Raw genomic sequence first — 26,811 nt, 5'->3', positions numbered from 1 at the left:
TCGCCGTAAAGGTTTCTTGAACCTATGCAGAAGGTTTATAGGTATGAACGTTCCATTCTCCTTTGCAGGTCCTTCGCGTTTCAGAATAACTTTTAGAGGTCGCACACAGATTTTTTATGAACCTGCAGAACTTTCCACTTTCTTGGATAATCAGTCTAAATCGCAGATGGAACAGATGGTTTCTGAATCTCTTCCTAGCAGGTCTCATCCTTAACGTATCTCAGTGTTTGACAACCTGGATCTATATTTCCTATGTTTATGCTATTACATGCAGCCTTTTTCTGCCCATGTGCTCTTTGTTGATATGATAAAATACAGTAGTAAGTTAATATCGGATTGCGGTTACACTCTCTTGACTGACTTTTCCTTTACAGGGTTTTTGGTTTTGTTCATTTTTGTGAGGTCTTCTAGAGGTCGCTCACAGATCTTTATGAGCCTGCAGCATTTTCTTCTTCTTTGGATAATGAGTCTGAATCACTGCTGGACTCCAAATATCTTCCTGGCACCTCTCAGCTTTAATGTTCTTCTCGTGCTGATGGTTTGATTCATACGCTCGGTGCCTTATTGCATTATGTGTGGTTAATAGTGCCTCTCCGTTTTTTTTTTGTAATGATAATTATTCACTGCATCTGATGTTGTTTTATATTGGTTGTTCTCTTTTAACTGCTCTTTCCTTTACTGGTCTTATGGTTGTGCATACCTCTATACATGTTACTTAAGAGTTATATCCGTTTCGTTAACATTGTTTCTGTGCTGTCTTGTTACGAGTGGATATCATTATATCTCTCTTTCCCTTCTCCTCAATTTCTTTATCATCTCCTTTCATTTCTGTCCTGCTCTAACTGTGCTTATGGTTGCTATTTTCTCTTATCCTCCTCTTGTGTACTTTTTGTTTCTTAATTTCTTTTGGTGAATTTTTGTTGGTTTGTAATTCTAAATAGTTGGTTTTCTTTGGGCTTTTCTTTCTTTCTTTCTTCCTAAAAATTATCTATTTTTATGATAATTGCTATATGTCTTTCCTCCCTCTCTTCAGGTCCCTTGTATACTCCTTTTCCGTTTGACTTGAACTTTTTTTGCCTTCTTTTCCTGATTCTTTGCTGGTGTTTATTCTTTTTTCGTGTGGCTATTATTCATTTGTATCTTCCTCTCTTACTCTTTTTCCTATATTCAGCTGCATTTTGTTTGTACAATTCTTATACATACTTATAGTATGATTATATTAATCAAATTCTCTTATTATCTGTAGAAGAGTAGGATCTGCACTTATGTTGCCCCCACTTTTTTTCTGATGTTAACACTGGTTTCTGGCTATAGTCTGGCTGGGTCCCTGCTAATCAGGGCACCAGTCTCTCTGTTCTCTCTAAACGACTTGGAATGCATATTAGTTGCACTAGTGATTGGATACTGTGGTGCCTTATGAGCCCCTAGTATATGGTACCTTAGGTACCAAGGGCATAGGTACTTTACAGGCCTACCAGGGGCTGAAGCATGTATTATGCCAACCCTGGGAAGCAGACTAAATCTGACACCTCAGGCCTGCTACTGCAGCCTGGGTGAGGTAGTGTTAGCACTCCTCACAGAGGTATAGGTTCCTATATCTCATCACCCCTACAGCAGGCCCTATCAATCCTGAGGGCAGGGTGCTTGGTTTACATTGTGAGAGGGTGCCTCTGCCTGAACAGGGCCCCTCTGCAGCTGGCAGGGTCTATTCCCTGTGGCTGTTTGTGGATGCGGTTAAACCATATACTCTTAAGTGCATTATAACCTCCCGGTTAATGCTAACTTTGGAATGACTGCATCAAAACATGTTGTGTTTGGTGTCAAACAACTTGGAATCATACCCCCACACCAGTAACTGGTGTGGGAGTATGATCCCACCCTTCTAGAGGGGATGACATGTACCCACTGTGGAAACACGGTAGAAGTCTGAAAGAGCCCTGGCATCACAAAATGGATGCCACCAACACAGACACTGGGCTGCCCTCCTGCTGCTGACTGAAATTCGCAGTGGAGGAGGCCCAACAATACGCATCCTGCTACGAGGAGGTGTCACCACCTTCCAGACAGAATTTAAGGTATTGGAGCTGGGTGGGTGCACTCTTAGAGTGCTTTGAAGTCCTGCACTGGGTGAACAGTAGGCTCCTCTGTGCATATGCCAGCTCAAACCAGTTCAGGGGCTACCAGCCCCTGCTCTGGCGCGAAGCTGGACAAAGGGAAGTGGGTGTAACCACCCACCCCCCTGACCCTCCTAGGGGAGTGGTCATAGAGCTAGTCCCTCCCTTTCTTTTACTATAAGATAAAATAGGTACACCTTGCCATTGCAAGTTAGATAATCCTGGACGACGCTTTACAAGAAGAATCCTGGTCCTTCGACGTTCCACTACCTTTGGAAGACGGAAGAATCTCCCTTGGAGTCAAGGAGTGACTCCCCTGCTTGGTAGGCACCAAAACTTTGAATCAATGGTCGCAAACTTTCCCGCTCTCGCCGGAGTCCGAAGTCCTTGCAGCCCCGGAAGTGGATTTCCTGACTTCTCGACGGCCATTGTGAGTCCCCAGCAGAGCTGAGGTGAGTGGACCCCACGAGTGACAAGGAACCGCAATACCTGGGAACCAGGCACTATTGTCGAGTGAAATCCCTTCACGATGTTCTACGAACTTGTGCTTTGGACCATTTGTGGACCAAGCCTCCAGCAGGTACTGCAGCGAAAATCAGAGGCCTACCCCGTTCCGAGTGACCGTGGGCTCCTGTGAAGCATTTCCTCAAGAGGCGTCTTCGCGATCCCTTGCCTGTTGGCTTGTGGGTCCCCTGAAGACTTTCTTATCGACTCAAAGGGCTCCTCTGATTGCTCCAGGCCTGCCCTCACTCACCTTTGCTGGGTGAGTCCCTCAGACCTTGCTGGTCTGCACCATTGACTAAATTCACTTTCCACAAGACTTGCTGTTGCCAAGGCTTGTTGGCTCCAATCCGGTTGCCGACACTGCAGTCAGCTGCAGACCTTGTGGGGCACTCCGAATCCAGCCGCTGGTCATCATTGATCTCTCCTGGACCTCGCGAGCAAAGAGTCAAAACACCCTTGATCACCTGAAATCACCCGACATCCGTGGGCATCCATTTTCCTGGCCCCGGGTCACTGGCAAGTGACTGTGAACACTGTCCCTTCAATTTTTAGGTCATCTGCATCTCGAATCCAGCCTTGGATTCCACCGGACACTTCTTCAGTCTTCGCAAGCAGCAAATATTCTTTGACTTCCATAGAAAACAGCGACGCGACCCGACACCAAAAGACACCTATGCACCCGGCTTCCCTGGGTGAGGTAACTCGTGCACGCCGGTGCCCTAGTGTGTGTTGGCCCTCGAATTACTTACCTTGTAAATGGCTTGTTTGTAGACTTCCTCGAAGTACCCTAAAACTTTAAAAATCCAACCGCGACATGCTCCATTGTAATCAATAGGGAACCCGCGGTTGTGTTCTCACACTGCACGCATCTCCCGTGGGTCTTTTACGTACCTGCCTTGGGTGGATTAGTGAAGCCCCAGCGATTCTATAGGCCCTGGGCCTTGTCCCCTAGCAAGTCGAGTTACCTAAACCTCTTTTTTAGTATATGGTCTGGTACGCCCCTAGGGCCCCAGCCATATTTGTGCTTAACTTATCGTGAAACGTTGATATTTGAATGTGTTCCTGGCTTCTAATCTCATAAAGAGATTAGTAGAGTGTGTCTAGAAATAAATACATATGTATTTGATATATATACCTGTGTGGTGTCCTTTCATTTGGTAATTGAAGAGATTATAAGGTAAAACAAGCTGCTTTACATTCCTCTGATACTTAGCCTGAAGGCTGCTCTCCACAGCTACCACTAGGATAGCTTTCTTTAAAAGGTTGTCTTAAACCTATCTACCATAAGAGTCGAATTGGACTGGTGCAAGGTGGCCACTTTAACTAGTGACCAGCATATGCCAGGCCAACTTCTCACATTATCTATGTATTTAAGGCTATTATGCTATTTATTTCCTATATGTTTATATATTTATTATTGTTTCCTAAATGAACAAATGTTGGATGCCTGTCAGATATGTTATATTTTATTGATTGTCATTTATTTATTGTTTTTTGCTACAGATTGAATACCTTTTTATATATCTTAGTATTTTTTCACAGATGCTATCAATTTCAATAGTGTTGGGCAGATTAGTGGTTTATGAATTATAATGTTTTATATTGCTATTTCTACTGCCTCATTTTATTATGTATTACATCACTTATGACTATTTACCATGCCTCAGGCTGTTATTTATAATATATTATTGTTATTCATGATGACGATGACTTAATTTAATATTGCCTTAGACGGTTATTTATAATATCTATTATTGTTATTTATGATGATTTAATTTAATATATGTCTGATCTTGATGTTTCTCCTTTCTATTTAGGATATGATAATATGTTGGTCACTCTTAGATTAAGAAGTTTCTGGAATATTTATTCTCTGATCCTATTGATTGAATGTTGTTAATATGGTATACATTTGCATTAATGTTCTATTGCTTAATGAAATATCTATTCATTTTTGAGCGGTCTGCACTGTTAGTGTTGGCCTCTGTGGTTGCTCCTCCACGTTTTTTCTCCCCATGCAAATTGTCTGCTACAGACATCCCCTGGTGGGGTTCTTCTTTTTATATGCTCCTTTTTTCTTTGGAGTATCTTTCCTCTCTCTTCTCTTCTTTCTAGTCTTTTCTTATCCTATTTCTAGCTTTTCTTCCTTGGGGACTCCTACTTCGGTTCATTTTTTATGTTTTTCCTGTTGTTCATTTGCTCATATACCTATTGACATGTTATATAGTCTTCGATTTCTCTTCTATCAGATGTTCCTATTTGTTTGGTGTCATGTCTACTTATGACTGGTCTAAATGTAATCTCTCTTAACATTCGTGGATTGAATCGTCCTGTTAAGAGGGCCAAGATCCTAGATTACTGCAAAAGCTTATCTGGTGATATTGTTCTTCTTCAGGAGACTAAGATTGCCTTTAAGGAAGCTTTGCTCCTGCGGAAGGAGTAGGTTCTTGATGTTGCTTGCTCTGAAGCTGCAGGTAAGGAGAATGGGGTTGTAACCTTGATTTCTAAGAACTCTGGTCTGTCTATTGTCACTGCTGAACATGATACGGATGGCAGATGGTTGCTTTCTCGCTTGTCCAATGGCTCAGACGATTTATATGTTATGAATATTTATGCTCCTAACATTGATGATCAACTCTTTTGGCGTTCAATAAATAAAAAGCTCTCTGATATCCCTCAAAATGCTAGAACAATTGTTGGAGGTGATTTTAATTTGCCTTTGGATCCTATTTTAGATAGGCATTCTGCTTTTAAAATTCGTCCTCCTAGGTCACATAAACAAATGCTCAATATGTGCTCCTCTGATCAGCTTATTGACGTTTTGTAGTTACATAACCCTACGGGTAGTGAGTTCACGTTTTTCTCCTCTCCACTTTCTAGTTTTTCGCGTATTGATTGTCTTCTAGTTGATGCTGCTCTTCTAAAACACACTAGTAACGCTATAATTCACCCAATAGTTGTTTCTGATCATGCAGCTGTCTCATTTACTCTCCTTAATCTGGCAGATAAACAAGGTCCTCGTACTTGGCGTCTTAATAGAGAGATTTTGGATGATAAAGATAAAGTTAAAGAACTATCTGTGGAGATTGACAATTTCTTGAATGAAAATGAGTCTTCGGTGAACTCCTCAATAGTTCTATGGGATGCATTTAAATGCACTATTAGGGGCCATATTATAAAAAAAAAATCAAAAAGGAATAGCGATATCAGAAGGTCGCTGCAACCTTTGGGGGATGAGATCAAACGTAAAGAGATATTATATAGAAGCTCTAATGATAAGTCTCTCTTGCAAGACATCAAAAATTTGAAATACTCTTTTAACTCCATTGTCACTAAGAGAGCTTATATTGGTGTACGTGCTCAAGAGTCTAGACGCTTGCTATTACAAAATAGAGCAGGTAAGATGTTGGCTGCCACTTTAAAGTATTAAAATGCGAATGTCAAAACTGCTCAGATTTCCTATATTAATGACACTAATGGCTCGAAGAAATTCCATACTCAAGAATTTCTACAAATGTTTCGCGATTTTTATGTAAATCTTTACACTCCCCTAGATCAATGTGACTTATCTGTGTGTCAGCAATTCTTGTCCTCGATTCCTACACATACTATTTTGCAGTTGGAGATGACTGCTCTGGGGAAACCGATTGATTCTGAAGAGATAATTCAAGTCATTAGGGTAACTCGGTAGGGGGAGGTTCCTGGGCCTGATGGTTATCCTAATGCTTTCTACAAGACTTTTTCAGCCTCAGTAATAAAATATCTCAAGAAAGTTTCTAATAACTTTGAAATGTCTGGTAAAGTCTCTGGGTTAGCCGCTGACGCTACTACTGTCGTTATTCCGAAAGAAGGGAAAGATTTTTGCTAAAATCCTGGCTAAGCGTTTAGAGGGCCATATCCCTAGTCTTATCCATAGTTCTCAGACTGGCTTTGTAAAAGGGAGACTTGCTAGAGATAATATCCGAACCTTCTGTCATATATTGGAGAAAGCGAAACTTTCTGCTTTGCCATCGACTGCGGTTGCCCTTGATGCCAAAAAGGCTTTTGGCAAAGTTTCTTGGCCTTTTTTACAAGCAGTATTCCAATCCCATAACTTAGGGGATTCTTTTATCAACATCGTAATGTCCCTATATGTGCAACCTAAACCTAACATCAGAGTCAATGGGGCTATGTCTTCCTTTTTTAATTTACGTCAAGGCACTAGACAAGGGAGCCCGTTATCTCCCCTTTCTCTTTCTATTGGCTATAGACCCAATCCTTCGATTGCTCAATTTAAATGACAATATCGAAGGCTTTCAATTTGGTTCACATACAATTAAAATGGCTACATACGCATACGATGTTCTCATCTTCTCTGAAGACATTGCTACTACCATTCCTGCCATTTCTAATACCATTAGAGAGTTTTCACTCGTGTCAGGGTATACTCTGAACAGAGATAAGACGGAAATGTTCCCTCTTAATGTGTTGTGCTTCCCTGTTCACATGGGTGACGCCGGCTTCAAATGGCAATCGACTTGAATTAAATACTTAGGAATTTGGTTTTTTAATAACCTTTTAGATACTATTTCTTATAATGAATCTCATATACTAGCTAAGGTTAAAGATCTTTTGTCCTCCTGGTCTCCGAAATATATCTCCTGGTGGGGAAGACTGCAAACTATTAAGATGATGATAACTCCGATCATAAACTTTTTATCCTCCATGCTGCCCGTTAGGCTTTACTCATCCTTTTTCCGTGAGATTGACTTACGTCAACATTTTTATGGAGTGATTAGCATGCTAGAATTGCATATAAACATCTTAGGAAGCCATCTGATTTGGGTGGATGTAATCTTTCAGATTGGAATTTATATGAAATTGCTTTTTATCGTCTAGGGTGCTCTCTGGTTTTTATCGAATTCCCACCATACTTCTCCATGGATTTATATTGAACAAGAGTTGTGTTCTCATCTTTCTACCCCTTCCTTTCTCACTGCTTCTAAGCTTGTGCTCAAGCCGTATTATTTCAGACACAATTAATGCTCTAAAATATATAGATAAAAAGGTTTCCAACCCCATTCATAAATTGAGATGGTCTCCATTGTGGTATAATCCTAAAATTGTTACTGATATTGATCCTGTTACGATGTCTTCCTGGGCTAACAGAGGTCTTACGTTGGTCAAACATCTTTATGACTCCAATCATGATCCTCTTCCCTTTTCTTCTTTGGCCAGGAAATATGATCTTAATAATATGGATTTCTATTCATTTTTAAAATTAAAGGTTGCCCTTTCTAAAGTGACCCTCTGTACAGATTCGGTTACTATTTCACTTCTGTCTATGTGGTCTCGTTCAGGTCATACTGCCTTGAAAATATATACATTTTTATCTGTGCCACTTCCCTCACAGGCTACTATTACACAGGATAAATGGTCACATCATTTTGATAGTGATATTTTCAAACATATCTCACAAGTTAATTGGAAAGGTTTCACTACGAAATAAGATTGCTCTGTCTCTTATGCAACCTAAATTCTTTTCTATGAATCTTCTGCATTGGACCCCTGCTCGCTTATACAAGTTGAAACTGATCTTTGTTGGAATTGCCATTTGGTTCCAGGCACTCACCAACATATGTTTTTTGAATGCTCGTTACTATAATCCTTTTGGAATTTAGTTCAGAAACATTTATCACTAATCTTTGATATTCCATTGGAGCTCTCGCTACCTATAATCTTATTGGGACCGTGGGCTGCATGTCCTCCTCTGCCATTGTATGATACTGATATGCAGCTATTAGATCTCCTTATATCAATTGCTGTCAAAATTATTTTAACTGAGTGGAAATCCTTTAATCTCCTGTCTTATCATACTTGGTGGGCTTGGGTATCATTTCTTCGTGGGGCCCATATGTCTGTTGAAGAGAAGCATTGTACTCCTTTCATCTCTAAATCTATTTGGAGGTCTATGGATAAATATATAAAACTGTTCTCTCAGGGGTTGGTAGCCCAATATAATTTTGTCTCTACTTCTTAATTATTTTTTTCCACTGCAGCAGGTGCCCCCATCTATCTATTTATCTATCTAGCTATCTATCTATCATTTTATTTATTTACCTATCGTCCTCTCTCTCTTTCTACATTCTTTCATTGTTTTCTTCTTTCTATCCTTTCTTTTTCTCTTCTTCCTTTCATTCTAATATTTTTTGTTTTTTGTGCAATACAACTCATTTTTTGCTATCAATCTAGTATGAGATACTCTTTACATATTATATTTTGATTTGGTACTATTTGGGATTTAATTCTTCTTCTTCCATGAATTCTATCTTGGTGTTTGTATTCTCTTAAATGTTTTACTTATTTATTGATCACTTTGCTCTGTTGTATTGCATTCTATTATAATTGTATGAACTCTGGCTCGGCTGAGAGCTAATACTATAATATTCACTAAACTCTAGAATCTCGCTCCATAATGCTTTGCTGGGCCTTTGGTTGGCATTGTATTTTTGCCCATAACTTTGCTTGGGATGGTCCCAGGAGGACGAGACCACCACCGAATCGTTCAGCATGATATGCTCTTTGTGTTCAAGGCATCTGCTTGCCCTCCCCTAGGTAAGGGGTGACCCCAGAATCATCACCTCTCTCATTGCCTGATTTTTTTCAAAATTCACTTTTGTAAATTGGTTATATGCTTTTTAGCATGTAAAGGCAAAGTTGATTTACCAAAGGGTTGTGGGTACAGTAGGTAACTCCACTGCGTAGCGGAGCTGGAATTCTTGCATGAATTCCGTGTTTTCAATGAAATGCAGTAGTTACTAAATCTCCGCAACCTTCGCTAGGAGTTCAATGCCCAGCGTTAGTATTCTTGGCCAAAATGGATTAGTAAGACCTTCTTCTGTGTCTTCTGGAACACCCCAGGGAGAAACGGAACTCGAGGAAACATATGTAAGGTCAGGAGGCCAGTTAAAGTTGGGTAAGCCACCTTCTAAGCTGTGTTGCATCTGTTCCTGGTCTAGGGTATGCCCACGAGAAGGGGCATACCCTAGACCAGGTTTTCTCGACGTCCCCGCTGGTAGTGAAAGAGATTCTCCCGGTCCTGTGGTCGGATCATTGGCTTGCCAAATTTGTAATCAGTGGCAAGCTTAGGGCGTCGAACCTTGTCTCACAGCAGAGGGGACGAGCCTGTAGAGCATTTAGCAGGGTGACCCCTGAGATGCTGGCCCAGGCTGCTGCGACTCACCCTTGCCCTCTGTCTGGCGAGTTAGAGAGCGACTTGGAGGCCCTGCAAAAGTGGCTGACGGAGAGGCTGAATGACCTGGCCCCTGTTCTGCCCCCCCGCTCGACATCTAAGCGGGTCTCGGCCCCTTGGTTTACCACGGCTCTGTGGGCTACGCGGCAGCAGTGCAAGGTAGCCGAAAGGGCCTGGCGGGCACATTATGACAGCAAGGACAGGTCTGCCTACAAGGCTGTGGTTAAAGCTTACCACCGCGATATCCGCCTCGGAAAGAAAGCCTATTTCGCGGGGAGAATCGAAGCAGCTTCGAACTCCAGTAAGGAGATTTTCACTATCGTTCGAGAATTCATCTCACCTCGGACCATCGCCTCGGAAGAGGGCCCTGTAGAATCCTGGGCAGCAGATCTGGCGTGCTTTTTTACAGGCAAGATCAAACTCATCCAGGACTCCTTTCCTTCGAGTGGACCGGTCACGTTGCCGGTGCCAGAGGCGGGTATGCCCCCCCCAGTCATGCAGGGCGCCATATTGGCTGAGTTTCCATCTCTGCCAGCCTCCGCCTCCCTTGCGCTCATGGGCAATTTAAAATCTGGGTCTCCGCTTGACCCCTGCCCAGCTAAGCTTCTGGGTAAATTGGCGGAGGTGGTTAATCCGCTGGCTCACCCTCTTCTCAACCTTTCGTTGAGTTCGGGAGAGGTGCCGCCATCATGGAAGCAGGCAATGGTCATCCCGTTGCTTAAAAAGCCGGGACTTGACCCGAAAGCCCCAGCCCATTACAGGCCTATCTCGCTGCTGCCGGCTTTTGTAAAAATCTTGGAAAAGCACGTTCAGTCGGTGCTCTCCAATTTTTTGGAGTCTCATGAGATCTTGCACGACTCCCAGTCAGGCTTCCGCTCAAACCGCAGCACCGAGACCGCGCTCCTTGAGGTTTCGGAAACCATCAAAGGGGTGCTGGATTCCGGGGGCAAAGTCATGCTGGTGTTGTTGGACCTGTCGGCGGCCTTTGACACCGTCCCCCATGAGGGCCTGCTCGCAAGACTCTTTGAGATTGGCCTGCGGGGGACGGTGCTCAAATGGTTTTCTTCCTTCTTGGCCGGCCGCCGGCAAACGATCTGGACATCATCTGACACCGCTGTAATGCCGCCTTTGGGAGTCGGGGTCCCTCAGAGCTCTATATTGAGCCCGACCCTCTTTAATATCTATATGACCCCTTTGGCGGCGGTGGCGGAGTCTTTTGGTGCCCGGATCGTGTCGTATGCCGACGACACTCAGCTCCTCTTCTCATGTGAGAGGGGTGCTGACTTTGACGGGGAGAGTATCCAGAATTGCCTTGGGGCTGTGTTCGCATGGTTCCAACTGCACAGCCTCAAGTGCAATTCCGATAAATCGGAGGTACTCTTCTTTGGGTGCGATTCGGAGCCCAGCTGGCAGGCCTGGTGGCCCATCGACATGTTCCCTCCGTCCGGCTCTTCTCCCATGGCTAAAAACCTGGGGGTTAAGATGGACAAGGGGCTGACGATGAAAGCCCAGATTCTGGGGGTAACCGGCACCTGTTTCGGCCTGCTAAAAATGTTGCGGAAGTTTCTGCCTCTCTTGTCCGAGGAGCACAGGAGGTTGACGGTGCAGGCCCTGATAGGCTCCAGGTTGGATTATGCCAACAGCCTGTACCTGGGCCTGCCAGAGTATTTGCTGCAGAGGCTTCAAGTGGCACAGAACGCGGCGGCCAGGGCCATCTTTGGCCTAAGTAGACGCTTCAGCGCCTCTGGGTTGTTGGTGACGCTACACTGGCTACCCATCCGCAAACGGATTGCTTTTAAGGCTCTGACCTTGGCCTATAAAGCTCTCCATGCGGTGGGAGCTAAACATCTTCAAAAGAGACTCACTTTTTACCATCCCACTCGCGCGTTGAGGTCGGAATCTTTACTTCTTGCGGCTGTTCCACGTGTGAAGAGGGCTCGCCTCGGGGGCCGCTCCTTCAGTCTGCTGGCCCCACAGATGTGGAATTCCTTACCGCTCCCTTTGCGGGGGGCGACTACTCTTTTTGATTTTAGGAAAGGCCTCAAAACCTGGCTGTTTTCTCAATAGGTTTGCTTGTAGCCCCGTTTCTTTTGTGGACTTGTGAACTGTTTTCTCTGTGTTGTGTTATTTTGTAACCTGTTCACCTTACCTAAAGCGCCGGGATTCTCTTTTTGAGTAACCGTTGCGCTATACAAAAAAATAAATAACATAACATAACATAACAAAATAAATGAAGGAGAGCATCCTCCTCTATTACAAAAAGATCAGGCATTCCCATTCAGTTATTTATTATTGGAAACATTTGTGAATTAAGATGGAAAGAGAGATATGGAAGAAGAGAAACTTCTGTTCAAATAATCTTCTACTGTGTTCTGAGACCTCGCTGTATAAGTTGCTGTTAGAGCGATTACATTCTCCTCTGCCCAAATTCCTATGTAGTGGGCTAGGATTGTCAACTTTGGAGACTACGTTCCCCCTTATCTTGAAATATAGGCTTTTTGCTATCTGATTGTCCATTTGTACTGTTACAGCCTTCATTTGAATGTGTTGAAGAAAACTCAGCCGGGCAAAAAAAGATGCATCCTGAATTTAAGTTCTATACCAACATACATCAACTTGATTCCTGTTTGAGTTGATGGGATATAGGAATCCGAACCACCTTGGACTGTGTTTCTGGCCCAATTTACTATTGTTGAAGTAACAGCCATATGTCCTAGAACTATCAGAATTTCCTTTTCTACAGAGAGACTTTGCACAAGCAGAGTCTGAAGTCTGTCTTGTAGATTTTGCATTCTCTCTCTTGGAAGAGACACTTTTCCAGAGTCAATCTGAAATAGAGCTCCTATGAATATCCTCTGTTGTGCCAGGATCAGTTCTGATTTTGCCAGGTGCACAGTGAATCTGAATCTTTAAAACCCTTGGCATACCAAGGATGGGTGTTCTGCCTATAAAAAAAGGAGCAGGATTTAATCATCAGTATATGGAAAGACTTGAATCCCCCTTAATTGTACATGGGCAATGAATGGGGCAAGTAGCATTGAAAAGAAAAGAAAAAAATCTCGGAGCACTGGTTATTCCAAATTAACTGCTCTGACCTGATAATACCCCTAACCCAAAGCAAACCTCAGGAACCTTCTCAATTGCTTCTGAGTTGTAGCGTACAGGTTTGACAGAAGGAAAGTGCGTTGTAAAAATAGTTTAGGGGAGAATCCTTGAATACTAGTAAGCACCCCACCCTTCAGACATCACTTGCAAGGTCCATATACCTGAAATCTTTGACTCCAGAATTTAACAAAATATTTGAATCTTTTTCTACATCATTTAAGGGACGTTGCTTCAAAAGAAAATGTGGAAAACCAGTCTTCTCTATATTTTCCCATTAGTGAGAAAAAATATCGCCGATGACATTGTGAATCAGTAATAACTGATTAATTGGAGGTCCATAAAACAGGGAAAATAATCTGTGCAGCAAGAAGGGGCACGAGAAGTAAAATTCAGCCCCTTCTTTATTATGTTGTATTAATACTTGCCACCTGGGTCTTTCCACAGTCACAACTTCCCTCTTTCCGCACATTAGGGATTGAAATGGATCGTGCCAGAAACTCCGGTCCGAAACAACCAGACTTCAGCAGACAAGTAAGACTACAACATGAACACGTTCCAATCACTAAATCTTCCCATCAATCTGCGGACAACACTGTAGCACTCTAGAACTCTGATCTAAGTTGCTCCAGCATCACTCCGGGGAATAGCCCTTAAGGACCACTACTGTGCTACGTGTCCTATTAAAATCTCTCCAACACTGACTCTGGGTCCAACCTTAAGTCCATTATACACACTGTAAGAGATGATACATCTACTATTAACCCCATCACTTTCTCCCCTATTCACACACATAAGCATCCTGTTACTCAATGTATATCCTAGTAATTTACCCACTACCCACTAGCCACAGATTAGTCAAATTCAGTTCCTGAATTGACTCACAGAAATTTCACACAACTAACCACCCCTACATGTGATCGATGACTGACAGTTGACTGCCCACCTCTTCTTACAAAACCATGAACCACACTAAACAATACTTAACTGTTTCTCCTACATTGCCTATTCACTCTCTTTGCGCTGAGAATCACACCCCTCCTTTCCATCACATTTCTGACCGAGGAGACTACTATTCCCTCCTCCAATTTGCCTATACTTAACACCTCTACTCACCCCAATACCTTTTACTCGACTTCCCAATTCCAACTGGAGCTGTCTAAGTGCTAACTCTACCTTCTTTATTTCAATCTTCAATCCACACACCTATCTTCTCTTCGTCAACTATTTTGGGCAACAAGAATTTTACTCCACATGGTATCGAACCTTCTCCACTAATTATGGTTCAATATATTTCTATTTGCATTTTTCAAAACAGTTAAGTTGCACTCTTCCACTAATTACATACCTGCCTTCTACAATATTTTCTTTTACTCCCTAACTCTTCCTCCTCCCTCTACCTTCAATCTAGTTCAGGGGCATTTAATGAAACAAAAATATAGCACAGAAATGTCCCTTGCATAGTGACAGGCATGCACCCCTGCCCTGAGTGCCCAAGCTGCAACAATGTCTGAATCCCAGGTTCTGACTGCCATGCCATAGACCTGTCTCATGGATTGTGGTCTTGTTGCACCATAAGGTGCGCCCAGGGCATTACCTACATAGTGGTGAAAGGCTACTGCCTTTGCCAGAAGTAGCACAAGCGCAGTGGTGGCAGCATATTGTGTAGTGATCTGTAAAAGTGAACAAGTCTTTTACTTCTGTCACTGAAGTGAGGGCTACAGGCTTACTCATATAAAGTTACACTACTGTATGCTTAACTCACCCTTGGCCTACATCAAGTTAGTATGTAGAGCTGTGCAGGGTGCATGTGATTGCATGTGTGTGCTGTGTGTATGTGTGTCTGTGAATGGTACAATACTTTGGTGACCCAGTGCTGACTGGATGAGCATGTGGAGGTAGATGAATACCCTCAGACAACTGTGTGGATTGCTGCATTCCTGAGAACTGTGTGGGACACACAGTAGAGGAAGGAGAGTCAGGCCCTTCAGCATACTTCAGAGTGTGCTCTTTCTTTCAGGGGGAGGTCACTGGAAAGGGTCCTGGGCACATCTCAGGAAGGAGATGCGGTTGATAAGAGTAGGGCTGATAAAGAGTAGGGCTGGGGCCCTGCGGTAACTTTTTGATACACATATCACTGGAGCTGACATCCAGATGTGAATCTCTAGACACTCCATGGCCTTTGTTGTTGGGCTATCAGATTTAGAGTTGCTCCTGCTGTCCTGCTTTGACAGACTGCTTTCTGGACTTAGGGCAGGTCAGAGGAGTGGGCACTGCAAATGGAATTCGAAGACCGTAACACGAACTTCAAAGACTCAGACCCTAAATCACATTTCATTTCTGGAAATGAACTATAAGAAGGCCTCTAAAATCGTCAACTGTCAAGCAGCTAGTCATGCTGCATATTGAGGAGGAGAAGCTCTGCAAGATTTCTCCTGTGACCAGGATCGGGAGATAGGTCTGCTAGTCTCCCAGCTGGGTGAGGGGGCATCATCCATGGAAATCCAAGACAATCTACCCCTGGTCCGCCAGTGCTTTCTTCCTTGCCAAGACCATGTGCCCTGTGAGGAGGAGTAGAGAGATTGGAGGGAGCAAGGTCCAGTGGGGGATCCCAGCAAGTGGATCCCCATAGCGAGGTGTGAGGAGATGGCTTGTTGAACCAATCGGGTCATCGCCTGTGGGCAGATTCCCATTGACGACCCCGTATGTCAGAAGTAAAGATTGCATGACTGCTATGACGATCGAGCCATAGCTTTCGTCCGGGTGTGGAGTAAGGTCAGTGACCTCAAATGCCAGAGGGGGCCACCATCAAGAGCAAGGAACATTGCTTTTCAAACCGCTGTCAAGAGCAGAAAATGCCAGAGTGACCTGTGCGTGCCCTAGCCACGACTAAGGATCAGAACACAAGCAATTTTCCCCTTCACCTGTTGGAAAGATCAGAGTAACTTTCTGTCTCACCAGAGGAAGTGCCGTGGATGTCCAGCCACTGCCCCTGCAGAGTCATGAGTGATACTCACCATCAGCACCCAATTTGGCCCTCCGGGATGCCCAAGACGGAAACACTCCCAGGAGCTCCAGTAGCGTAACACCTACAGGAGTGGCTAAGACTGATCCTGTTCTGCCACATAGCTCTTCGGCTCTAAAATACTTCTGACTTTAAAAGAGTCAAGTGGGACTCCTGAGACCCAGACTACTAGTGGGGGTTAACCTGAATGTCATCTAAAGTGAATGGGGAATAACCCCTACTGTTAGTGAGATGGAAGTGGGACACAGAGATCAGCCTATCGAACATTGGAGCCCTAACCTCAGGGGACTGTGCATATTGTTTGTGTACGCCGTATTTTACTTTGTGTTTGTATATAAATACTCAAATTTTCATAAAAGCAAGTATTTGACTTGACAATCTTTTATTGCTCCTATTGAACATAGTTTGAGTTGTGAGCCTGTGTTTACCACACTGTATGTTCCTCCTCCCCAAGAAACCTTAGACTTCTTCACCCACGCTAGTACTGAGAGTCAAGTGCTAAAGGGGTCATAGGCCCAGTTGCTCAGAACCCATAATAAGTCGGGCCCCGTGACATCAGGGCGGTCACTCCACCCTCAACCGCGACGTCCCCACCTCCGCGACCGACGCCAACCTCGCGGCCAAAGAACGCCACAGATGGATCACCAACTGTGCAGACGAACTCGCACCCCTACGTAACCCCGACAGACAGCCCCCCAGAAAGGCCACCCGGTTCACCGCCGACCTCCAAGAATCCAAACGCACCTGCAGATGTCTCGAGAAGAACTGCAGAAACAGCAAATCCTCGGAAGACCGCACCACCTACAAGAACGCTTTGACAGAATGCCACCAACGCATCAGATCCACCAAAAGGACTTCATCCAGAACAAAATCCTCGCCAACTCCAGCAACTCCAAAGAACTCTTCAACGTCATCCAGGAATTCACCAAACCCCCCTGCGAAACCACAGACATCACCCCCTCCCGGGACCTCTGCAACAAGCTCTGCTCCTATTTCCATCTGAAAATCAAGGGCCTCTACGACAACTTCAACGACCAGACACCTGACTCCGAAACCACTCCCTCCTCCAGCAACACCAGCCAGCCCACCATCTCCTCCTGGACCGCAGGCACCACCGAAGACACCACATCGACCATGAAAGGAATCCACTCAGGAGCCCCCATGAACCCCTGGCCCCTGCACATCTTTCACAGAGCCACCGGCACCATTGCTCCGGAACTACGATGCACCATCAACGCCACCTACGAAACTGGCATCTTTCCAAACCACTTGAAACAGGCAGAAGTCAGACCCCTTCTCAAGAAGCCTTCAGCAGATCCCACGGACCTCAAGAACTACCAAACCACCTCCCTCCTCGCCTTTGCTGCCAAAGTCACAGAGAAGACCGTCAAAGTCCAAATAACGGAATTCATCGAAGAAAATTCCATCCTCGGCCCCTCCCAATCCGGATTCCGCAGCAACCACAGCACTGAGACAGCCCTACGCTCCGCCACAGACAACATCAGCACCTTCCTCGACCAAGGACACACCGCAGCCATGATCCTACTCGACACCTCTGCAGCCTTCGACACCGTCTCCCACTGCACACTCACCGCCAGACTCCACGACGCCAGCATACAGGGAACTGCCCTCGACTGGCTCCACTCCTTCCTCACCAGCAGAACCCAAAGAATCAGACTGCCACTCTTCCTCTCCGAACCCACGGAAATCAACTGCGGAGTGCCGCAAGGACCGTCACTCAGCCGATGCTTTTCAACATCTACATGGCCCCCTCGCCGCCGTCGTCAGACAGCATGGACTCAGCATAGTATCCTATGCAGATGACACCCAGCTGAACCTCTCCCTCACCAAGAACCCAATCATCACCAGACTCAACTTTCAGGAAGGAATGAAGGAGGTTGCATCCTGGATGAGCAGCAGCTATCTAAAGCTCAATTTGGAGAAGACAGTGGTCCTCGGACCCCCCCCCCCTCTGCTTGGGACAACACCTGGTGGCCCACCGCCATCGGTAGCCCCCCAGCTCCACGGACCACACCTGTAACCTCGGCATCGTACTTGACTCCTCCCTCTCCATGACCTGACAGGTCAACGCCGTCGCCTCCACCTGCTTCAACACCCTCCACATCCTCTGAAAGACCTTCAAATGGATCCCCCTTGAATCAAGGAAGACCATCACCCACGCACTCATGACCAACAGACTGGACTACGGAAACGCTCTCTACGCCAGGATCAACAAGTCTCTGCTCCTCAAACTCCAGACCATTCAGAACACCGCAGCCAGACTTGTCCTCGGCATTCCTCGACACAAACACATCACCCAAAACCTGTGTAACCTCCACTGGCTCCCCGTTGAAAAGAGAGTAACCTTCAAGGTACTCACCCACACCTACAAATGCCTCCACAACACCGGACCCCAATATCTCAACGATAGAATCTCCTTCCATGTACCCAAAAGGAAGCTCTGATCCGCTGACCTCACCCTCGCCAAACTCCCTTGCATCCGCAGAGCTAGAACAGGAGGAAGAACCTTCTCCTACATCGTGACCAAGACATGAAATGAGCTCCCGATCGACATCAGACGCACCCCCACCCTGCACATATTCAGGAGGACCCTCAAGATCTGGCTCTTTGACTGACCTGAGCTGGTCCCCCACCCCCACCAGTGCCTTGAGACCCTCACGGGTGAGTAGCGCACTTAAAACTCCCTGATTGATTGATTCGGAGTAAAAGGCCTAAACCCCAATGGTTTGGCCCAGTAGCTACCGCTTGCCCTGTGGCCCTCTGAAAGGGGTATTGACATGCAGCACCAGCTGCTCCTCATGCACCACTGAAAACAACCTCCTACCAACACTGCCTCCTCATCACTCATTTCATTCCCACATATCCATTCACCCATATCTAACCATACATCAACAAGGTGGCCAACATTTGTTTTGCATCGGGTGAGGAATCTCATCTGACACTTTCAACGGTGAGTCAAACCAATAAATCTACAATTAACACCACAAACACCTACTCTACTCTACCAAAGCCCCCTCTCCCAAAATCCGCTGCCAGTATCTATCTATCTTGTTGAACCTTCTCAACACACAACAATAAGCGCTTCACAACACGTAAACCCCCACCAACACTCACAAGTTTACAGCCTACAGTCTCACCTTTTATAACAAACACACCTTAGACATACCGGCAACAAAATAGGAAACAATGCAGCTCACCTTCTTGAACTGAACCTTTATCTTGTGTGAAGCTCTTTATATATAATTATAACCACGCACACATATTACGCATAATACTTACTATTTCAGAGCCTATATTACTGTTGGAATTGGCCCTTCTGGCAGGTTCACCCCTAAACTTTTTGCTTTTACTGGTGGCCTGGTGGTAGTGATTTTTGGTTTCTGCGCACTTTCCCTGTGTCCCAGAGTAAAGTGCGTGTGCACTCTGAGTGCATGTGGTGAGATAGGCCTGCCCTCCCATAGGAATGCATGGGGAATATATGTGTCCCTGGTGGTTCCTGATGCGTGGGGAGTGCAGGGCCGAGTTTGGTATGTGCAGACTCGTGTAATTAAATGCTGTGCGATGATGTGTGCGGTGTCCATGTTGCTAGTGTGGAAGTGCCACTTCTAGACGCTGGCATAAATGTGAAGTGACTGCCTGGCGCGTGATTGGCTACCTGAGGTCATGTGATGGGCTAGGGAATCCCCAGTCTCAGGAGGAGTCACCCAGTGGTGAATGGGGAGATCAGCAGCCAGATGGGTGGGAGGAGTACACCTAGGACCTTAATAGGGCTGGGCTTTCCCCACACAATGCTGGCTCCGCCCCCTGTGGTGCGACTGATGACACTGGCCTGCTCTGTGAATAGGGAGAGGGGCTGAGCAAAACAAAGTGCTCAGGAACCAGTTGTAACTGGTTCGCCCCTCCCCTGCACCTTGAAACAAAGGTAAACCTTTGTATAAGAAGGGGCTGTGACCCCATGTACAATGTTCTCTTTCTGATCCTCACTTGAGGGGGGGCCTGCTGCTGCTGGGCGCCAGGAGAGACCGCCACTGGAGACTGCCTCCCTGCTGGAGGGCCCTGTGAGCTGGCCCCTGGGCCCAGTCTTTGCCCCCCTGCATCTGAAAGACTTTCCATGGACCGTTTTGCCTCCAGCACCCTGGGGGCGCTTTTGCATACTTCACTAGAGCGCTTGGCTCTTTAACCGCCCCCGGAGAAGCGCGTCCCGTGGCTGCCGCAGCACGAAGCGGGCGGTTTCCCTGAGGAAATCCCGACGTGGGGTGTCCCCCGAGTGAGGAGAGCGGCGCGGGAGCCTATCCCGCATTGTGTGCTATTTTGATATCCCTAGCGGGTGCCCACCCCACCAGGGACGTTGTGACCTTGTAATACCCCGAGCGGGTGCCCACCCCGCCAGGGACTCCTAGTAAAGTTAAACGGGAGCCTACCCCGTATTGGTGCCGGTAGCGAGACCCACGAAGGACAGTCAGGGCCGCCGCGCTGCCCGCGGTGTCCCGGCAGCAGTCCGGGAAGCCCTGGTAGTGGGCGGGGCCTGACCCGGAAGAAGAGTCCAGGCGGGAGCCCAACCCGTGCTGGACGGCGCCCTGAAGGAGCGAGGAGTGCCACAGTGGCTGGCAGGGCTCCCGTGCCGGTGAGAGCCCTGCGAGTGGCTGCCGAGTCCCGAGAGGTCCGAGGAGAAGGAGTCCCGTCGAGCCCCAGTGAGTGAGGGGGCAGATTGTTTGTTTACGAGCCGGCAAGGACTCCAACGACGGGGGCATTCCTGTAGCGATGAAAGCGGCCCCAGAAGGCAGCGGGCCGCTCCAACGAAGGGAGCAGTGTTCTTGAGCCCCGCGAGGCTCCAACGTTGGGGGCATATTTGTTCTAGAGCGCTCGTGCGCTCCAACGAAGGGGCGATTATTGTTGTTCTGAGTCCCAGAGGGGACTCCAACGCGGGCCACATTGTTTAAAGAGCCTGTGAGGCTCCAACACGGGGCACATTATTTTGCAGAGCCTGTGAGGCTCCCACGTCGGGCAGCATTTGATCTTGCTGAGTCCTAGCAAGGGACTCCAACGTTACTCTGGGCAAATTGGTGTCTTGAGCCCACGAGGCTCCAACGGTTGGCATACCCCATTCCAGAGCCCAGAGAGAGCTCCCAAGGCACCGTGGTGCCCAAGCCTTTTCCCCAGCTGCCCAGCACTTAGTGGGCAGCTGCAACGTTCAGGTTGTGCCCTTGGCACTTGGTGTTTTGCCTAGACTGCGTGCGCAGTCTTGCCCGGACTCTGCTGGACGAAGGGGGTTTGAACCCCTGAGAGGCCAAGTTGGCCTGGGGACAGTTTTTGCTGTGTGCCCTCACCTAGGGTACCTGGTGATTTTTACATATGTACTTTGGCGCCTGCGCAATGCCTTTATGCTATATTTCTTTCTAGCTGTGCCTATGAGTAGGAGAGGGTTTTTCCTAGTATAGGTTAGGCTGATGTGTACATGGTTCCCTGCGTAATATTTTCCTAAGGTGGTTAGGGTTGCATAGGTGGTACTTACCCGTTACCAGTAGTTACTGGTTGTGTGCTACATGTGTTATTTTGTGCTACAGTAATTTTATATCCTATAAGTGCTAAGTTCTAAAGGTGCTAATTCCTGACAGTGGTCCATGTGGCCCTGTCCCCTGTACATATACAGGCACATGCATCATCATAGGGTTTTGCGATTCCTTAATTGCGATTATTAAGGAATCGCAATTAAGGAATAGCAAAACCCTATGCATGTAGGAATCGTTAAAGAAATAGCGATTCCCACAAATTCCTTAAATGCGACTAGCAAATTGCGAGTCGCAATTAAGGAAAGTCTTCCCATTCATTCCTATGGGCCTCCAGGCCCATAGGAATGAATTGGAGATTGCGGGAGCAATTTGCGAGTACCAGTAGGTACTCGCAAATTGCTTCCGCAATTTCGATGGTGCAAGGGTGTCAAAATGACACCCTATTGCACCCATGTATGTTAACTCTGCACATATGTTGCATACACACATGCTCTAAGGGCATGTGTGTGCGCAACATGAAACTTAGAAAAATGCAAATAAGTGCATTTTTCTAAGTTTTAGCAAATTACCATGAAGTCCAGCTTCATGGTAATTTGCTCACGCTAATAACGAAATCGCTATTTTAAAAACTGTAATGCATTGCATTTAAGGAATCTCAATTAGGGATTCCTTAAATGCAATCGCTATTTAAGGAATCGCTATTTTGAGATTCCTTAAATAGCGATTTTTGCATTGGGGATGATGCATCCCAAATGCAAAAATACCGGTCGCAAAGGGGCAGATTCTGAGAATCTGCCCGTTTGCGACCGGTTTTGTGCTTGATGCATGTGCCTGATAATCCCTTGTAAAATTCTGCCCAGTGCCAGTTGGCACAGTGTAAATTGTGTGAATAGTATCTAATGTGTTTTGGTAGAATACAAAGGCTATTTTTTTTATATAACCTTGTGTGGAGTTTCCTTTGTGGTGGGCCTTGGGTGTTTTTGCTGTGTGCGTGCGCAAACGCTTTACACATTGCCTCCGGGATAAGCCTGACTGCTCGTGCCACGCTACCAAGGGGGTGAGCAGGGGTTATCTTTGGCGTGTAACTCCCCAGCCCTGACTAGAGTGGTGGTTTCTGCCTGGCTTTGGCGCAAGCCCTAGCCAACCAGAAATCCCATTACTAACATTGGTGATCAGCGGTGGGATTCGGACTTGCGTTTGCGCTGTACCGCAGCAGCAATTGGCCGCACCACAAAACTCTGCATTTAGATAGTCACATGGTATAGGGATTATTGTGCTAAATTTGTTCTTAAGTGTAATTTCTGTGGAAATGTGTCTCTGGATTCACCAGTAAAGGTGGGATCCAGTGGTGGCAGCATAATAGTGTCCAGTACATTTGTTCCCCGCCCTGCGCCCAGAGTTTGGTACCTGTGTCACTTGTGGTCAGGTTGAGGAATCAGGGGTGGTAGAAACTGCCTTACCAGTCCGAGGGGGGGGTTTGTGTGTGGATGAATGGTGTGTGGCACTAGACAAGTGAGTGTGAGTTCTCTGGGATAGAGAGCTGGCTGAATCCTTTGTGAATTGTGTACTCCTGTGTTAAGCTCAGACCCCTAGGTTCCCTGTGTTGAACTTTTCACCAGAACGTCCGCCAGAATGGAGCCTGCTTTTGATCTCAGAGATCTAGCTTGGTACAGTATGCAGGAGTTGGAAAGGTTCTGTAGAGAGAGAGACATAGGGGTGAGAGAGTCAGACACTCTGTATGAACTTAGGGGCCACCTGATCCAGTTGGTTAAGAATCAAAGGGATCTTGAGCACAGTAGGGAAAGGGCCCGGGCCTCACACCTGGAGGGTGGTGGGTCTGTGGGGAGCCCTGAGGATTCAGAAGAGGAGGAAGAAGATGACAGTACCTGGACGTCAGTAGAGAGTGAAGACCCCCATAGGTAGGGAGTCCCTTGCTGGGTCCAGCGTAGGAGGCAGCGCCTCATCCCTTTCCCTGTCCCCAGAGGAGTGGGAAGATAGGAGGAAAGAAAGGGAACACCAGCTGGCGTTAGAAAAGCTCAGGTTAGAGCATGCCCAGGCTATGGCGCAGTTGGAGGTCAAGAAGCAACAGCTAGAGACTGAGAGGATAGAGGAGGCTGAGAGGGCCTCCACCAGAGGCAAAGTAGCTCTGGAGGGTAGACTATCCCCTGCGCGCAGTTTTAATTTTCTGGGCTCCCCAGGGAGGGTTGAGTCCAGTGGTGGCAGTTATATAGAGTCCTGTTCGAGAAGTCCCACTCCCAGTTCCCCGAGTATGGTACCTGTTTCCCAAGAGGAGGAGTACCAGTTGAAATTCAGGGGCAGTAGGAAACTGTCTCACCAATCTTGGGAGGAGTTTGTGGATGAATGTAATGATTCACTGTCCGATTGGGTGAATCAGAATACGGAATGTAGTTATTACGGCATGTTTAGGCTGGTTATCAGAGAGCAGATGCTCAGTCGTTGTGGGCCGGAGTTGCGCCAACACCTGTTGGGGTTGGAGGACCGTGACCCTTGGGACCTTGCAGAGGAAGCAGACCGCTGGGAAAGGGCCAGAGGTTCTTTAGAGTCATTAGTGAGTGATTCCAACAGTAGTGGTTCAGAGATCCTCCAGCCCAGCTTGGTGGAGGAGGCTCAGTGTAACCCAGCTAGGTCCCAGGATAGCGAGGAGGGTGTAGGGGCTTACTGCCTGGCTCAGTGGAGCGGGAGTAAGTGGGTGACCGAGGGTCCCCAGACGCACGAAACCCTGCCTCAGGACTTGGATGGTTTCTTGAGGGAACACCAAGTTGGGGACCTAGGCTGTCCTGTTACTCCACTTGAGGAAAATCTCTTAGTGAGTAGAGGACCTGGAGCACCTGTCAAAAGGGCTCCTGTGGTTCTAGAGTCTGGCAGTGCCGCTCCGGTAGGGAGGGTACAGGAGTCCAGCGTGAGGAGTGATTGGGGGATGAGTTCCCCAAGGGAAGAGCCAGTGGGTCAGGGACTACCCAGTTGGGCTAGGATCCCGTGTAGTGACCATGGTGACACCACTTCTGTTCTGGGGGATCTCTGCGCACTGTCAGGTGGACAGGGGACGGGAGATCCGCGCCAGACAGACAGTCACACGACATATGTGTCGTTTGTTAGCCTCAGGGGGATGGAGTGTAAATCCCCAGAAGTCCTGGAGTGCCAGGCGATTATTCCACCAAAGGTTCTAGACCGGAGGTTGGAAGGCCAGGTTCAGGATCAGCCTGACCTGAAGGGTAGGACGACTGTAACCAGTGTCCTGACCGGTTCTTCTTCCAGAGGTACCGCCCCATTTGGTAGGGAGCAGGGCTCTGGAAGGGGGTGCAGAGGGTGGGAGAGCCCACCTCTGACCCCGGTGCAACCTGAGGGGTTAAACCCTGGGTTGGAATGGCGTTCTAGGTGTACCCCTCGCCAGAGGAGGAGGAACCCTAGGAGAAGAGGTAGGGGAGGAGAGCCTTCCCTGAGACTCCTGGTCCGCCTGAGGGTGTAGACCCTAGGCTGGAGAACCAGTGGCAGTCTAGTCCTGTCTTGCAGACAGGAAGAGTGGAAAATGGTTACTATGTGCCAGGGGTTACTACCCCCCGCTCTGTGAATTGGCAAGGACCAGTGGCACCTGGGTGGCCTAGGGCCTGGTCTTGGCCGCGGACAGCTTGGGAGTACCAAGCCCAGTTGGTCCGGACAGTGGTTTTAGGCTGGAAGGGGGTTGTGTTGGACTTGGCCCTTCTGGCAGGTTCACCCCTAAACTTTTTGCTTTTACTGGTGACCTGGTGGTAGTGATTTTTGGTTTCTGGGCACTTTCCCTGTGTCCCAGAGTAAAGTGCGTGCGCACTCTGAGTGCATGTGGTGAGATAGGCCTGCCCTCCCATAGGAATGCATGGGGAATATATGTGTCCCTGGTGGTTCCTGATGCGTGGGGAGTGCAGGGCCGAGTTTGGTATGTGCAGACTCGTGTAATTAAATGCTGTGCGATGATGTGTGCGGTGTCCATGTAGCTAGTGTGGAAGTGCCACTTCTAGACGCTGGCATAAATGTGCAGTGACTGACTGCCTGGCGCGTGATTGGCTACCTGAGGTCATGTGATGGGCTAGGGAATCCCCAGTCTCAGGAGGAGTCACCCAGTGGTGAATGGGGAGATCAGCAGCCAGATGGGTGGGAGGAGTACACCTAGGACCTGAATAGGGCTGGGCTTTCCCCACACAATGCTGGCTCCGCCCCCTGTGGTGCGACTGATGACCCTGGCCTGCTCTGTGAATAGGGAGAGGGGCTGAGAAAAATAACGTGCTCAGGAACCAGTTGTAACTGGTTCGCCCCTCCCCTGCACCTTGAAACAAAGGTAAACCTGTGTATAAGAAGGGGCTGTGACCCCATGTACAATGTTCTCTTTCTGATCCTCACTTGAGGGGGGGCCTGCTGCTGCTGGGCGCCAGGAGAGACCGCCACTGGGGACTGCCTCCCTGCTGGAGGGCCCTGTGAGCTGGCCCCTGGGCCTAGTCTTTGCCCCCCTGCATCTGAAAGACTTTCCATGGACCGTTTTGCCTCCAGCACCCTGGGGGCGCTTTTGCATACTTCACTAGAGCGCTTGGCTCTTTAACCGCCCCCGGAGAAGCGCGACCCGTGACTGCCGCAGCACGAAGCGGACGGTTTCCCTGAGGAAATCCCGACGTGGGGATTCCCCCAAGTGAGGAGAGTGGCGCGGGAGCCTATCCCGCATTGTGTGCCGTGTTGTATCCCTAGCGGGTGCCCACCCCGCCGGGGACGTTGTGACCTTGTAATACCCCGAGCGGGTACCCACCCCGCCAGGGACTCCTAGTAAAGTTAAACGGGAGCCTACCCCGTATTGGTGCCGGTAGCGAGACCCACAAAGGACCGTCAGGGCCGCCGCGCTGCCCGCGGTGTCCCGGCAGCAGTCCGGGAAGCCCTGGTAGTGGGCGCGGCCTGACCCGGAAGAAGAGTCCAGGCGGGAGCCCACCCCACGCTGGACGGCGCCCTGAAGGAGCGAGGAGTGCCACAGTGGCTGGCGGGGCTCCCATGCCGGTGCCGAGTCCGCGGCATCGTGAGGAGCCCGAGAGGTCCGAGGAGAAGGAGTCCCGTCGAGCCCCGGTGAGTGAGGGGGCAGATTGTTTGTTTACGAACCGGCAAGGGCTCCAACGATGGGGGCATTCCTGTAGCGATGAGAGCGGCCCCGGAAGGCAGCGGGCCGCTCCAACGAAGGGAGCAGTGTTCTCTAGCCCCGCGAGGCTCCATCGTTGGGGGCATATTTGTTCTAGAGCGCTCGTGCGCTCCAATGAAGGGGCAATTATTGTTGTT

This window comes from Triturus cristatus, chromosome 1_1 (assembly GCF_964204655.1).
Source record: "Triturus cristatus chromosome 1_1, aTriCri1.1, whole genome shotgun sequence".
In the NCBI taxonomy this organism is placed as follows: domain Eukaryota; kingdom Metazoa; phylum Chordata; class Amphibia; order Caudata; family Salamandridae; genus Triturus; species Triturus cristatus.
This window is presented reverse-complemented; position numbering follows the sequence as displayed.